The sequence below is a fragment of the Macaca nemestrina genome, chromosome 3 (genome assembly GCF_043159975.1).
Source record: "Macaca nemestrina isolate mMacNem1 chromosome 3, mMacNem.hap1, whole genome shotgun sequence".
In the NCBI taxonomy this organism is placed as follows: Eukaryota; Metazoa; Chordata; class Mammalia; order Primates; family Cercopithecidae; genus Macaca; species Macaca nemestrina.
In genome coordinates this window covers 135631449-135646105 of record NC_092127.1, presented here as the reverse complement: position 1 = coordinate 135646105, position 14657 = coordinate 135631449, and positions in this window count along the sequence as shown.

Below are 14657 nucleotides of genomic sequence, written 5' to 3'. Positions count from 1 at the left end.
GCTTGGAGATACCAGGAAATGCAGGTCCCAAAAAAGGAGTCACAGCCCTGGCTTGGGGGAGCTCCCAGGTCTGGGCTCCCCAAAGGGCTGCAACTTTCCTCTTCTCTTTGCCTCAACATGGAAAGCAAGGGGCAGGTTTCAGCCCTGTTTGTGTTACAGCTCTTTTAGCCTCACCATTCCGTGGGTCTCGAGTCCTTGTCCTGCAACCAGAAAGAATGAAGTACACAGAGAAGTGAAGGGTAAGCAAGACAAAGAGGAGCCTTACTGAGCAGTAGAACAGCTAAGAGGAGACCTGCAGTGGGCAGCTTCTGTCTGTAGCCAGGGTGTCTGGATGAGTGTTCAGTTCTTAGCAGAGAGGGTAGTTCTTCTCTGTGCTGATTGTTCCATGGGTGGCCATAGGTGGACCCAGGGAAAAGCACCACAAGTTCCTCATCTGGTCCAGGGGATTGGGCCCCCAGGCTTCAGGCCCTTCCCAGCTTGAAGGTGGGGCTTTACCAGACTGGTCCCTCCACCCAGAGCCCTGTCTGCCTCCTCCCACAGCTCATGGAACCCAGGCTTTTTGTGCCAGGGGGTGCCTGCAGGCCAGCACCTGGCTATCCTCAGCCCCCCTTCAACCACCCTCCCTTACTTGTCAGCACCCCGAATCTGGAGGGGGCCAAGAGGTGGCAGGAGGCTGGCATGTCAGCATTGTCCTGAGTGTGTGCACCCCCAGCTAGACTGTGACAGCACCTGGGCTCGGCCCTGATCTTGTTCCAAGATTGGAGCAGGAGCCAACAGCAGGGAGAAGCCAGGCAGCAGCAGCAGGCACCCTTGAGCCCACAGTGGGCAGGGCTGCCTTTGCGGGCTCCCGAGAGTGCAGAGATACGTGGGTCCACAGCCTTGGCAGGGTGGCCACAGCTGCACCTGGGGAGTTTTTGCCCCGCCAACTCAGAAGGAGCTGGGCTCCCGTTTGTCCCTGGCTCCCACTGGCTTTGCAGCCCTGGCCACACCTCCTTGCTGTTTGGGGCAGGAGCTCCAGGTCCTCCCTGGGTCCCGACCATCATCTAGGGCAGGGGAGACATTGCTGCAAGTTCTTCCCATGGCCAGGTGCTCAGGGGTGGCCCAGGACTCTCCCTCCCTCGGCTCCTGGCCCTACCTGGAGAGAGACTCCAGGAGTCGATTGTGGGCCCCAAGCTTGGCCATTAGGAGTGTCAGGCTCTGCAGTCACTGTGATGTGGGGCGGACCCTAGGCATGTGGCCCTGGCCTACCCCACACAGAGCCTCCTCCATAGGTGCAGGAACCTGGCACTGTTGTTGGGGTGGGCATGGTGGCTGGTCTGCTGGCCAAGTCCTTGAAGCAGGTGCAGCTGCCACTTCCTGGCCTGGGCCCCTGAAGCATAGCCCCAGCTGTGTGCCCTGGGCCAGCTCCCATGTTCCTTGCACAGGTGCAGTACTGCCCGGGGTCCAGCTCTGCCTTGAGGCCCCTCTCTGCCCACCACTCTGTGCCTGACTGTGCTGCTCCCCAGCTGGCGGGTGACATGGCCCCACCCCATCGCAGTGGCCCCCAGGGTGGTGGGCTCCCGGGGGCTTCCAGGGGAGGGCTCGGGGGACTGTTCACTCCTCTCCGTGCCCTCTCTGCAATGGCAGTGGGTGAGAGTGGTGATGTGGGGCCAGGGTCTGGAGCAGCAGAGAATCTGGGCCTGGGGCCAGGTCCTGCCTGGTTGTGCGAGAGTGGGGGTGGCACAGTCAGCTGTTTCAAGGATATGGGGCACAGGGGACGCAAGGCACAGGGGACCCACTGCTGCCACTGCTGCTCCTATCACAATGGCTGCTCCAGATGGCCTGCCCCTGCCACCAGTAGTAAATGAAAAGTAATCTGCAAGAATATTTCATTGCTATCAGAAGCAGAGAAATGGACATGAATGGTGAATCTGGCCCAAGCTGCTCCTTGGTTATAGAGATACCATGGAAATTGTGAACAAATGCTACCACTGATACCACACGATGATCATGACTGCCATTAACTGAGCACCTAACATGGTCATAGAGACCAGTAAACATTTTGTCTATGATGTTTCATTTGTATTTCACAAATACTCTGTGAAGTAGGCATCATTTGTCCTGTTTTATGAACCAGTGCCCCATTTTTAAAGATAATAAAGCTGGATAAATTAGAGCATGCCAAGAGTTGTGTTTGCAAATAGGTTGTAGGACTACTCAGATGTTCTTAGCCCTGGCAATGGGTGGGATGAGCTTGGGGCTGCTGGATTCCCAAGCCAGCTACCTTTGACCAAGTGCTACTTTGCTCCAGTGTGCTGTACAAATATTGTAATTCTCTATGCCTAACAAGATGTGAAAATTGGCAAGCGCATGTCCTTCAGATGAAAGTGTAAAAAAAAACAGCAGGAGGTGTTTAATTATGCAATGTGGGTCTCACACAGAAGATGTAGATTCAAACACTTTAGTACCACTAGGGCTGGTACATGATGTAGACTAGTGTGGGATTAAGATTGAGGGCTCTGTTGCATGTAGCTGGACTTCCTGGATTTAGAACCAGACTCCATCACTTAATAGCTGTTTGGCTTTGGGCAAATTACTCTGTTTTTCGTGCTTCACGTTTCTATTTTGTGAAATGAAGATTAATTTGTTGATTTGACAAATACTTATTGAAGGCCTTCTATGTGTCAGGCACTGTTTTAGGATCTGCAAATGCAGCAGTGAACAACAAACCTGCTTTTTGAGTTTATCCAACTTGGAATTCATTGAGTTTCTTGGGTGTGTAGATTAATGTTTTTTAAAAACGAAATTTGAGAAGTTATTGGTCATTGTTTCTTAAAATTTTGTTACCCCTTTCTCTTTCTTCTTTCCTTTTGGGACTCTGATTCCTTTTGGGACTTCTTCTTTCCTTTTGGGACTCTGTGTATTTAGGTATCTTGATGGTTTCCTACAGGTGTCCAGCTCTGTTCATTTGCTTCATTAGTTTTTCTTTCTGTTTCTTTCCCTGGGTAATCTCAATTGACCTATCTTTTCTGTTTTCTGATCTGAATCTTATGCCAGTTCTGCTATGAAGAAGTGCTAGAGAGGAATGTTGAGATGAGCACGACTTTAGCTAGGGTGCATATGGAGTGCCTCTTTGAGGAGATGACATTTGAGTTGTTACCTTAATGAGACGACTTGTGTATATCCAAGAAAAAGAACAGCAAGTGTGAAGGTGACCAATTTTACACAAGGAACAGAAAAAAGAACAGGGAGGGATATGAGAATAGAGATGGGGACAGATCACCTAGAGCTAGGAGGCCCTGACAAGTAGCTTTGGACTTTATTTATTTATTTGGCTGCAAGGGAAAGATAATGAAAGGTTTTTAGTAGGACATGTTGGGATCTGACTTAGACTTGAAAAAATCAATTGATTTGATTTTTAGAGAGTAGCTGATAATCAGGGAGTAAGATTTGAGGCAGGGAGACTACCAATGAGAATATTATAAAATATTCTAGACTAGATATGATGGTGGCTTGGGTTAGGTGCATAGGGAGGAGATGGTGTGGAGCAGCTGGGTTTGGAATATAGTTTGGAAGTAAGGTTGATAGGATGTACTGATTGATTGGATGTGAGGTGTGGGGTAAAAAAAGATGATTCCTAGGATTTAGGTGTAATCAATTGAATGAATTACAGTGCCATTTACTGAGATGGGGTAGGCTTTGGATATGAACAGTACAGAAAAATTTGAGAGAGATGTGAAAATAAATTGTACTTTGTAAGTGAACGTGAAAAAATGTTAAATACATGTTTTATTGTTTTCTGTGATACTTTTTGATGCTTAGCCCATTTTTTGCAGAATTGAGTAGTCAGCTGCCTCTCTTGTTAGCTCATTGTGCTTTCTACAGGAATGCCTAAAGATAGTACTGTTTGAGCTATGATGAATAAGCTTGGTTTTTTTTTTTTTTTAATTACGTTTTTTTCTAGGAGGTTGCATTATTTATTTATTTTTTGGTACAAGGTTGCAACCAAATAACACTTTTAAAACCCTATTGTTGAGAAAGGATGAGGTTTTCTCTTTGATTGAAAGTTAGATACTTAATACTTCCCTTTGTCATGGTAAAATAGCTATTTGTTGAAGACAGTGGGCTATTCTCAGACTGAACTACAAACTGTGCTTCCATGGGTTGGAGAAAGAGGTTGATCACTCCCTTGGTATCTCCATAAACCAGTGCATTTGGTGGAATTTTCTGTTTCTACCTGAGCACTCTAGATGTGCAACACAAATAAATGTTCTAATTCTGAGGGCTTTATTTATTTATTTTTAAATGCACTGCCAATTTTTATAAAACACCCTGCATCTGCAAAAGAATCTTTATTATTTAGGCAGACTCAAATTTTTTTCACACAGAAGTGGAAAGACTTAATTATAATTTCAACACACATTGGCATGCTTGGAGCAATTCAAAAGGAAGTCAGAGAATTTTGAGAATTTAAGCCATGCTACTTATTCCATCTTAATAAGGTTGTGACTTGATGTTTATTTTACCAGCAAATAGTCCCATAAGTACCAGGTAATTGGGCTTTATTCTATGGCCTGAAGGCCAATATCCTGCACTTGGTGAAACCAACTGAAAAAGTGAATTCCAAAGATGGAATTTCTCCATGGAAAATGTGTTGCTTACAGTCTTTGGTATTCACACCTGAGGCCTCTTGGCAGCTGTTCTTTGGACAGCTGAAACAGGCATGGTGGTACATAAAGGCAGTTTCTATGGAAACCTGAACCCAAATGATATTGGGGCTTGTAAGATCAAAGGCAACACCCTGAATTGTTTAGAGAGCCCAGTGAAGGTTTCAGAACTTTATTGTTCTCCTTAGAAAACATGACAGCCAAGGCTTTGGAATGCTTTCTTCTCCAGGTGCACTAGAACTATGTGCACAAAATAGAAGTTTGTAGTTTGTTGTGAATTTATCTGTTGTAATTATTTTACCAGCCCTTTTACAACATCCATCTCTGCCATAAAGAAAATTGTCATCTTCCATTTTTCCTTTCTCATCTTCATTTTAATAAATAGATGAAACAATGAGGCAAATGGAATATGCTAAGTTTGTAAATTTGATAGCAGATAATGCTTCCTTCTTTTCATAAATCATGGGTAATCTATTCAGTGCACTATTCTTTTCATTCATTTTTCTTAATATATACAAATGACTGTGTTGCCACGTGTCATGCAACTGAATTTCAGTTCTGCCTGTAAGGAAGGCTTTGACTACAGTAGTGTTCCCTCATATGAGTGCAGTCTTTAAACTGGTTCCTTGTTTAGTATTTACGACACAAACCCCATTATCAAAATGTTAGCAGAAATTAAAGTGGAAGAAAATATTTCCCATACATATGTCTCCCCAAAAGTGCATTTTCATTTTGTGGGTCTTGATTTAGGCATGTTTCTCCTGAAAAGCTCCCACTTTATAAAAGTCAAAGCATCCTGACAAATGACAATGGGACAATGGGACATATTCTTCTTGGCTGATGGAGGTTGCCAAGATAAAAGACCTAAACATACTGTATTTTTCTGTGGGAATTTACATTCTTGGTTTTGAGAGACATGTTAGAATCGGCTGGATGTATTATGGTGAGTCACGGCATTCAAAAAGCATCATATTCTCCACAAAATAATGAAATGAAGACTGAGTGGCTTATACCAAGATTCATGATTATAGTAATCTATGCTTATGAGATATGGACAAAGAGAGAAGCATAATTTCGAGAAGCTCTCTATGAAGCGTTTATTTAACTCTTCATAGCCTTTATTTCTCAGACTTCCAGAACCAAAGTAATCAAAATACCTAGGCTATATTTACTAGAACGCAGGTTTTGAACTCTCTTGAGGGGAGTAGGTGATTCCTTTCCCCTCACAGGAACACCTTCTCTGCTTCTCCTCTCTGGGGGCATTTCCATTTTGTCCCAGCCACATTTTCAGGCTAGTTCTACATATTATCTTTATTTCTCACTTCTGCTTTTCTTTCTCACCTGTGAAGAATCAGGTGCACACTTGGAAGAATTTTCTCTCTTATATCTCTATCTTCCCTCACCACCAAGGCAGGACATTTGACTTTGGATTGTGGTATTACTTTGGAATTTTAACTTCTTTACATGCAAAGCATTGTATTTAAGTAGTAAATTACAACCATGGTTTAAATCAAACTGGCAAACGGACTGTTTGCCATTTAATGCAGAGAATCATAGGATGAAAAGGTATAGAAGGGACTTTGGAAAGTATTTATCAGTAGTTCGCCATCATTTTGAATAAGGACTTTTAACAGCAGAGGAAAAAGAGCATATTCACCAGATGTTTGGGGGCACAGAGAAAGTTCCACCCAGAATGAGCATAATATGTCTTTGATGTCTACTATTTTTTCTTTAAAAATCTTGTAACTTTGAAAAACTCCAAGTTATATTTTTACTTATTTTGCACCTAGCACATGTGCATGTACTGTGAGAGGTTGGTATACCTCAGTGAAAATAAACACAATCTTGGAAATTATGTTCTATGGTAGATAAGTGAACTGAGATCTAGAAATATAAAGAGATGTGCTAAAGTTCACCACGGCAGAACCAGCATGAGAATTCAGGTCCAGTGACTGCCAGCTCAATGGGTTTCCCATCAAACTCTGACATGTTTCAACCTGATGTCTTTTCCACATGGGTTTCTGGAAACAAAAGTTTCTGTAAGTCAGGAAAAATTTTGGAACCTGGCCGCCCCCATTTAACCTGGTTTCTGTAGTATATAAGCAAATATAAGCTAGAAAACAACTGTAACTACTGATACACGCCTCTGACGGCAGCCTCGCTCAGGAGAGTTGTATGAAGGCATGTGTTTGTGTGTGTATGTGTGAGAGAGTGGGTGAATGGGGGGTGAATAGTGTTGGTGGCAGCAATGGTTGGTAATGTTCAGTAGATCATCATATTTCCTCATATTTTCCCATCTTCTGAAATTACTACTCCTTCCTGAAAATCATTAGTCTGGTTTTGGATTTGGGCTGCTGGAGGAAAGCATTATTTAGTGAGTGCTGCAGGGGCTGATTCTGATTCTTGTGGAACTCATGAGATTTAGATCTGGCTAATGTTAAAATTTTCATAAAATTTTGGATTTTCAGAGGCATTTTCTACTCGTGAGCTTGATCTAAATAGTCGTGTTCTCTACATCGGATGTAAAATTAATGGATAAAAAGAAGAATTTTATTTGTTCCAAATGGAAGATATAAAATATTTGAGTGACTGAATAGATGGATGAAATTTTGGGAATAACCATTGTTCAAGTTTACATTGCCATTTTCAGATGGGGCCAACCTTTAACTCCAAAGATATATCCAATTCTTCAGACCTTCATATACAAGGGAAAAAATTGTGCTATTCTAAACTAAATTGATGAGGAAAGAAAAGGTCATATTATATACCTTGAAAGACTAATACAAGTAAAATATATATTCTAGCCAACCAGACAGAAATAAGGAAAAATCTTTATTTCCTCCTTTCATGGGTGAGATTAGAGAATCTTGGCTCTTCTCTTTGGTCAGATAAATGACTCGTAGATACTGATTATGTGAATACTTTCATAAAATAAGCCTAGCCTTCTACTCAATGCTAGCCCCTCAAGTAGAAGTTGGACCTACAAAAATGACTAAGGTCAGTTGTGCCCCAAGTTTCTCACAGTCTACTGGAAAGACAGCTGCATGGATAACTAATCATAGTATAATATAATAAGCAATAATGCAAGTGATATAAACCAGAAGAAGGATTGTGTTCATCGATATTATCCTGGGAGAGGGAGTGTTAATGAGAGTTGCACTGAAAAGCTAAGTTGAAATGTAAGGGGTTGTAAACATTTTTTCCAGGTAAAAAGGGGGAACAGGCATGGAAGGAGGAGAGACAAAGGCAAGGCGATGGAAATGGGAAAGTGCCATGATCCACTGGGGCAATGGCAAGGAGGAAACATAAGCACAGGTCAGACTGAGACAGATGTTCGTGGCCTGCAAGGCAGGTGAGTGTGCTAGCCAAGAAATCACTTGATTGAATGTGGGCTCTTTACAATTCTGTCTCTGACAGTAGAATTGACTGGGTGGTGGGTGGTGGGTGGTGGGAGAAGACTGGGGAGAAGAGAACCAGTGTTATTTAAGTCTGTAATTCCTTTTTTTTATACAGACTTTAAAATGCTGGTAAAAATAAAGGCAGGCTTTAGAAAAGCTGATTTTATCTCTGATTGATAGGCAAAATGACACAAATGAAGAGAAAATGAAGTGGCATGCAATGAGAAGGAGGGGTGTTTGTGCAGGAATTATGTGAGAAAAGAATAAAAAGCCCTTTAAAATGAGACATTCAGAAATAGTGATTTGCTCAAAGTTGTACTGATGATGAATGCATTTACAGTAGGATCCCCCAGCCAACTAGAGAAGAGTGAGAGCACAGAGAAGCCGTATTCCTATTATGTATTCATTCCGTATGATTTAATGTTAAAGTGAAAAAATATCCAGATATCAAACTTAAAAAGAATAGTCATACCTCTTCCCCCACATGCCCACAGCCTTCCCCATTATCAACAGCTGGCATCAGAGTAGTACCTTTGTTACAAGCAATGAACCTACATTGATGCATTAATTATCACTGTCTTCATCTGTTTCTGGCTGTTAGAATACCATAGATTAAGTGGTTTATAAACAACAGAATTTTATTTCTCATTGTTGCGGAGGCTGGGATTCCGAGATCAAGGCACTGGCAGATTTACTGTCTGGTGAGGACGCTTACCTGGTTCATAGATGATTGCCTTCTTGCTGTTCCTTGCATAGTGAAAGGGGTGACAGAGTTGCCTAGTATCTCTTTTATAAAGGCACAGTCCCAATCACGAGAGTGCCACCCGCATGACCTAATCAACTTTCAAAGGCCCCATGTCTTAATACTATCACCTTAGGGGTGAGGATTTCAACACATGAATTTTGGGGGGACATTAACATTCAGTCTATAGCACACCCAAAATCTGTAACTTACATTAGCGTTCATGCTTGGTGTTGTACATCCTATGAATTTTGACAAACGTATAATGACATGTACTACAATTACTGTGTCCCACAGAAGAGTTTCACTGTTCTAAAAGTCCTCTGCTCTTGTAAAACTTTTAAATAATCATATTTTAAAATCTATATGTGAATGTATAAAAGATTAGAATTAAATTCAGTAGCATGTTTTAAGAGTGTTGATATCTGCTTATAAATTCAGATTTCCTGCTTGCTCAGAGGGTGCTGCTCTTCTTTCCTAAAATCTGGCCTTTTATTGGATCACTCCAGGTCCATCTTTCATGTTTATATTATTAGACCTAAATCATGGTGAAATGGAATCACTTAGGCTAGAAGATAGTTCTTTTTTATGCATGAAAATTTATAAAAACAATTAAATATGTGGGGGAAGAGGATCCACTTACCTTCATCTCAGAGCAGTGAAATAAATGTGTTAGGGATGTATACATAGCTCCAAAAGATTCGTCTTCATATTGAGGAGCAATACACACGTGGAGCCCCAGATGCTCATATCATCCATACTTTCAGATACTCCAGCAGTGGTGTGAATGTGTTAAAAATCCTGGCAGACCTGTTCTCTGCAAAGCTACCATGGTAGTGATGGAGAGGGCATAGTGGTGTAGTGGAGAGGGTAGTGGAGAGGGCATAGATGTGAAGAATTGAGTTTCATGATTTGTTTTTAAATGTAGTTACTTACATGGGGGCAAATAAATTAATGATAGCATTTAAAGGGAGAAAAGGCTCAGGGAATGACATTCTAGGAAAAAATATCTAGCAGTCTACATAAATAATGCCTGTTTCAGAATTTCTTGTTTTGTTCCTATTAATTTTGGAAATATGTTGGCTAGAGGAAGAAAAAATTAAAGAGGAAATAATGTTTGATTGTGAATGAGATTAAAATATTTCCATAGCATTCCTAAAATACGAATTATAGCTCTGTCTGAAGATAGACAGTTGTAAGATTACAATTAGGATAAGCCAAGTTCATAGGTAGTTTCATAAAATAAAAGGCTGATATTTTAATTAAATCCAGAATTTGAAGTTTTAAAAAAAGGGAAATGATTGACTGTGTATTGTGGGGGTACAGGACTCATTCTGAGAATGCTTTTTCTTTTCCCCATCACTACCCACTTTCCTGTGAATTACCTGTAGGCACAACTGTCTTCTTCAAAACATTGGAATACCACCTTTTGGAATAATTTTTATATTTTTATAGTGTTTAAATATGGACATGCTTAAGAAGGCAGAGAAGATTTGACTGTGTGGAAATTTACATCTGGCTGTAGATTCAGCGTCTTTCCCTCTTGATATTTGGAGGGAGTGGTGAGAAGGAGCACAGCATGGGGTAAATATGTGGATAGAAACATGAAAGGATTTCTTGGTGTGATGTGTGGCCAGTTCCCCTTCCCCCTTTTCTTTTGTTGACTGAAGTCCATTATAAACATGACTCTAGCGATCCATGCAGATTTCTCTTCTTTAGAGTATTGTGCACAGTGCCAATATGTATTCTATCCCTGAGATGCGTTTGTGTAAATAAGAAATGCTACTTAACCAAAATCAATATATACAAACTAAACAGCAAACTTTCAAAGTGTCTCCATGACATAGATTACCAATGCTACCTCTAATTCATTATTTATGTAGCAAAAGTTTGTGGGAGTATGTGTGAGAGGGAGTAGAGGAACCTAGAGAATCTTCCTGCTCACATCAAAGATGTTAGGATATCAGGGACTGTTAGCAGCACTTCTTTCTGCAAAGGAGTCTCCAAGACTTCTGGAGAAAGCAAACTAACTAGGTAACTAACTAGTCAACTAATTAACCACTCTGGACACTTGTGTTGTGTGTACCTTTCTGAATATATGCTATACTTAACAAAATTTACATAAAAAACGAATGACAGGCACCCAGGCCACTGGGGTTCAAGCAATTAAACAATAAAGGGAGACAAATATTGACCACTGGTTTCTGGCAGAAATATGACCCATATGTAGGAGACTTAGCTGGAGATAGCTCACAGGTCCCAAAGCTTGGGATGTTGTTTGATTGCTATTGGAGAGAAATGTTGTTGAGGGCATCAGTGACAAATATTCTCTAAAATAGCTATGCGTAAATGTGTCTCAAGTTTCATCAGGGAAGGAACCATAAAAATTGAAATAAACAATTATTTAGTGCTCAAACAAATACTTGAATACTCTTGGGGAATGGATGCTTGTATGCTGGAAGGAGACCTCCAACAAAAGTGAAATATGAGAATTGCTTAACAAGTTGGCCAGCAATGGTAGAAGCATGACTGCTGGAAGAAAGAATAGAAATGACAGTGGCAATAACAGAATTGATTGGAAAGCATAATCCAAGGAGAAATGATCCTCCAGGACTCAGTGAGACAGAGATGTGTTATGGATTTTGAAGTTCAGGATTCAGTGTCAAAACATCACTATGATTCTTACTGACGTCCTATAATTTTCTCCTCCCCACACTAGCCCTTCTGTCACAAGTGACTGGGAAAACACATGTTATATTCTTATTGCCATTTGAATGTTCATCTCATCTTAGTTGTTTCCTAAACTGGAGTGATTTCAGAAAATAAGGTTTATTTTTAAATTCAAATAGATAGTGTATGGTGGACTTTGTTTAAAATATATCTTTGTGTAAATATATTTATGTAGGTATATTTAATCCTTTCTTATGGCAATATTCAATACACATATAGCTAATATGCAACTAATTTATTTAGGACATTGTATTAAGTGCTGACTTGGGTACCAAGAAGTTAAGAATCAGTCTTAGCTCTCAAAAAATTTAGTGAGAGAACTGATAAAGTATAATATTAATCTGTTTCTAGGTTTTCAGTTTTAGGGCTAGGATGTGGGTTTGTGGGATGAATTATTCAAGGTAGGCTAACTGCTGTGGACAGAAAACATAACCAAACAGGTTGCAAATTGCACAGTTTACATATCACAATTTGTTATAGCTTAGTGAACGTGGAAGGGTCTATCCACTCTATTCAGCAATTTAGGGCCCTAGACTCCTTCCATTCCATGCCTCTACCATCTTATTGGGGTTTGGAGTCCTCCATTAAATTCCCTACATCTGGGTTTCAGTTGCAGACCAGGCCTGGAAGTGGAAAATGTCACTTCTCTGACATTCTGGTGGCCAGAACTAAGCTCCATGACCCATTGACTATGAGGACTGAGAAACGTAGTCTTCCTCTGTTCCCAGAGGAAAATGAATTGGGATCAACATGACACCTAGCATGGTCTCTGTCATTAGAAGAGTTCTCTCAGGCTGACATTTTCTGATTTCTGGGAGCTTGAATTGAATTTGCTCATCAGATATTAAATTTCTCCATTTAAATAAGTAATGGAAGAAGGGAGTATAATGAAAACTTATGAAATACCTATGGTATATAGTCATGATCTCAATTAGTCCTCAAACTGTGTACTTCAATGATTCCATTTGTAGTTGCTGAGGCTAGGAGAAGCTAGGCAGGTTGCTTGAAGCCACTTCACTAGAGATTGGTGGGATAAGTATTTAGATCTGCAAGTCTGTTTTCAAGGCATTTGTTCTGTCATTATTCTCTGTAGGAGGGAGTTTGGCTCAGGATGAATAAATATTTGTTGAATGAATGAAAAAGATAAAAGAATTAACTTATTCCAAAAGAAAAAAGTAAGCAATTCAGAAAAATACAAGAAACATTAATGAGATTTAATAATGAATCAAAAAAGGACAGAAATTGTAAATGTGCATGTTTTGAATTATAAGAAGATGCTCAGTGTTTAGCTTGTAGTTATTTCCCATCTTGAATCCAGAGAGTTCATTTTTTTGAATCATTCATTCATTCAGCAACTATTTAATGAAAGCCAACCACGTGCAAATCATGAGATGCAGTGATAAAGAAGACAGGTACAGTTCTTTCCTTCATGAAGCTTACACACTTGGGAGAGAGATGAATAACCACTTTTGGTAACTTTTTTTGGATTTGGGCAGCCCTTTCTCTTCTATATATGCTGCAGTTTAAACCTGCTGAATGATGGTTTTATTTTTCCTAGGCAGAGAACTACTTGTGAAGCAGTGTTTTGGCAATTCTTTCTGTGGGGAAGCACAGTAATAAGAAAGTTGTTTCAGCCGGGTGCAGTGGCTTACGCCTGTAATCCCAGCATTTTGGCAGGCCGAGGCAGGCAGATCACCTGAGGTCAGGAGTTCGAGACCAGCCTGACCAACATGGAGAAACTCCATCTCCACCAAAAATACAAAAATTAGCCAGGCATGGTGGCACATGCCTGTAATCACAGCTACTCGGGAGGTTGAGGCAGGGGAATCACTTGAACCTGAGAGACAGAGGGTGCAGTGACCTGAGATTGCGCCATTGCACTTTAGCCTGGGCAACAAGAGTGAAACTCTGTCTCAAAAAAAAAAAAAAGAAAGAAAAAGAAAACACAGGAAAGTTGTTTCTTGTGGCTGAAGGCTTTTAAGCATCAGTCTGCTTTTCTAGAAACTGTTGGATGGCTTCTCCCAAACACAACGAGGGCTCAACATTTAATTATAGTATATCAAATACACTTCATGTAGTGATATGGTTAAATAGATTCTAAAAAATTTAAAAGTTGCAACTTTTTAGCTCTACAAAATCAGCCTTCTCTCAAGCTTATGCTGCTTCTTCTCACCTAAATCCTGTGACTTTGTACTTCCTGAATTGATCCAGGGCAGAAAGGAGACTGTCCTCAAAGCTGGCTATGTTGAAGAGAAAATGTCAAGTTCTGGGTGATACTTTTTCACTCACTAGCTAGTGAGTCCCTGAGTGAAAAATCACACAAGTAAAAGAAAACATTATAGCAGAATCACGATTATTTATTTTTTTAAAAAATAAGAGTCCACTTATAACTTAACACACATGAGGTGCTAAATTAACGTATAATATAATGTTTTAAGTCAGATTAAGTCTTTTGTATTCAATAGCCCATGCAGATAATACTCTTGGATATGCATTTGGCTTTCCATATCTGTGGGTTCTTTATCTAAGGATTCAACTAACTGCAGAGAGAAAATATTTAGGAAAAAAAAAAAAAGGTCGTGTCTGTGCTGAACATATAGAGATTTTTCTTGTCATTTTGCCCTAAACAATGCAATGGAACAACTATTTACTTAACATTTACATTGTATTAGGTATTATAAGTAATCTAGAAATGATTTAAAGTATACAGGAGGATGTGTGTATGTTATATGCAAATAGTACACCTTTTTAAATTATACTTTAAGTTCTAGGGTACATGTGCACAACGTGCAGGTTTCTTACATATGTATACATGTGTCACATTGGTTTGCTGCACCCATAACTCATCATTTACATTAGGTATTTCTCCTAATGCTATCCCTCTCCCTGCCCTCCACCCCACGACAGACCCCAGTGTGTGATGTTCCCTGCCCTGTGTCCAAGTATTCTCATTGTTCAGTTCCCACCTATGAGTGAGAATATGAGGTGTTTGATTTTCTGTCCTTTTGATAGTTTACTCAGAATGATGGTTTCCAGCGTCATCCATGTCCCTGCAAAGGACATAAACTCATCCTTTTTTTGTGGCTGCATAGTATTCCATGGTGTATATGTGCCACATTTTCTTAATCCGATCTATCATTG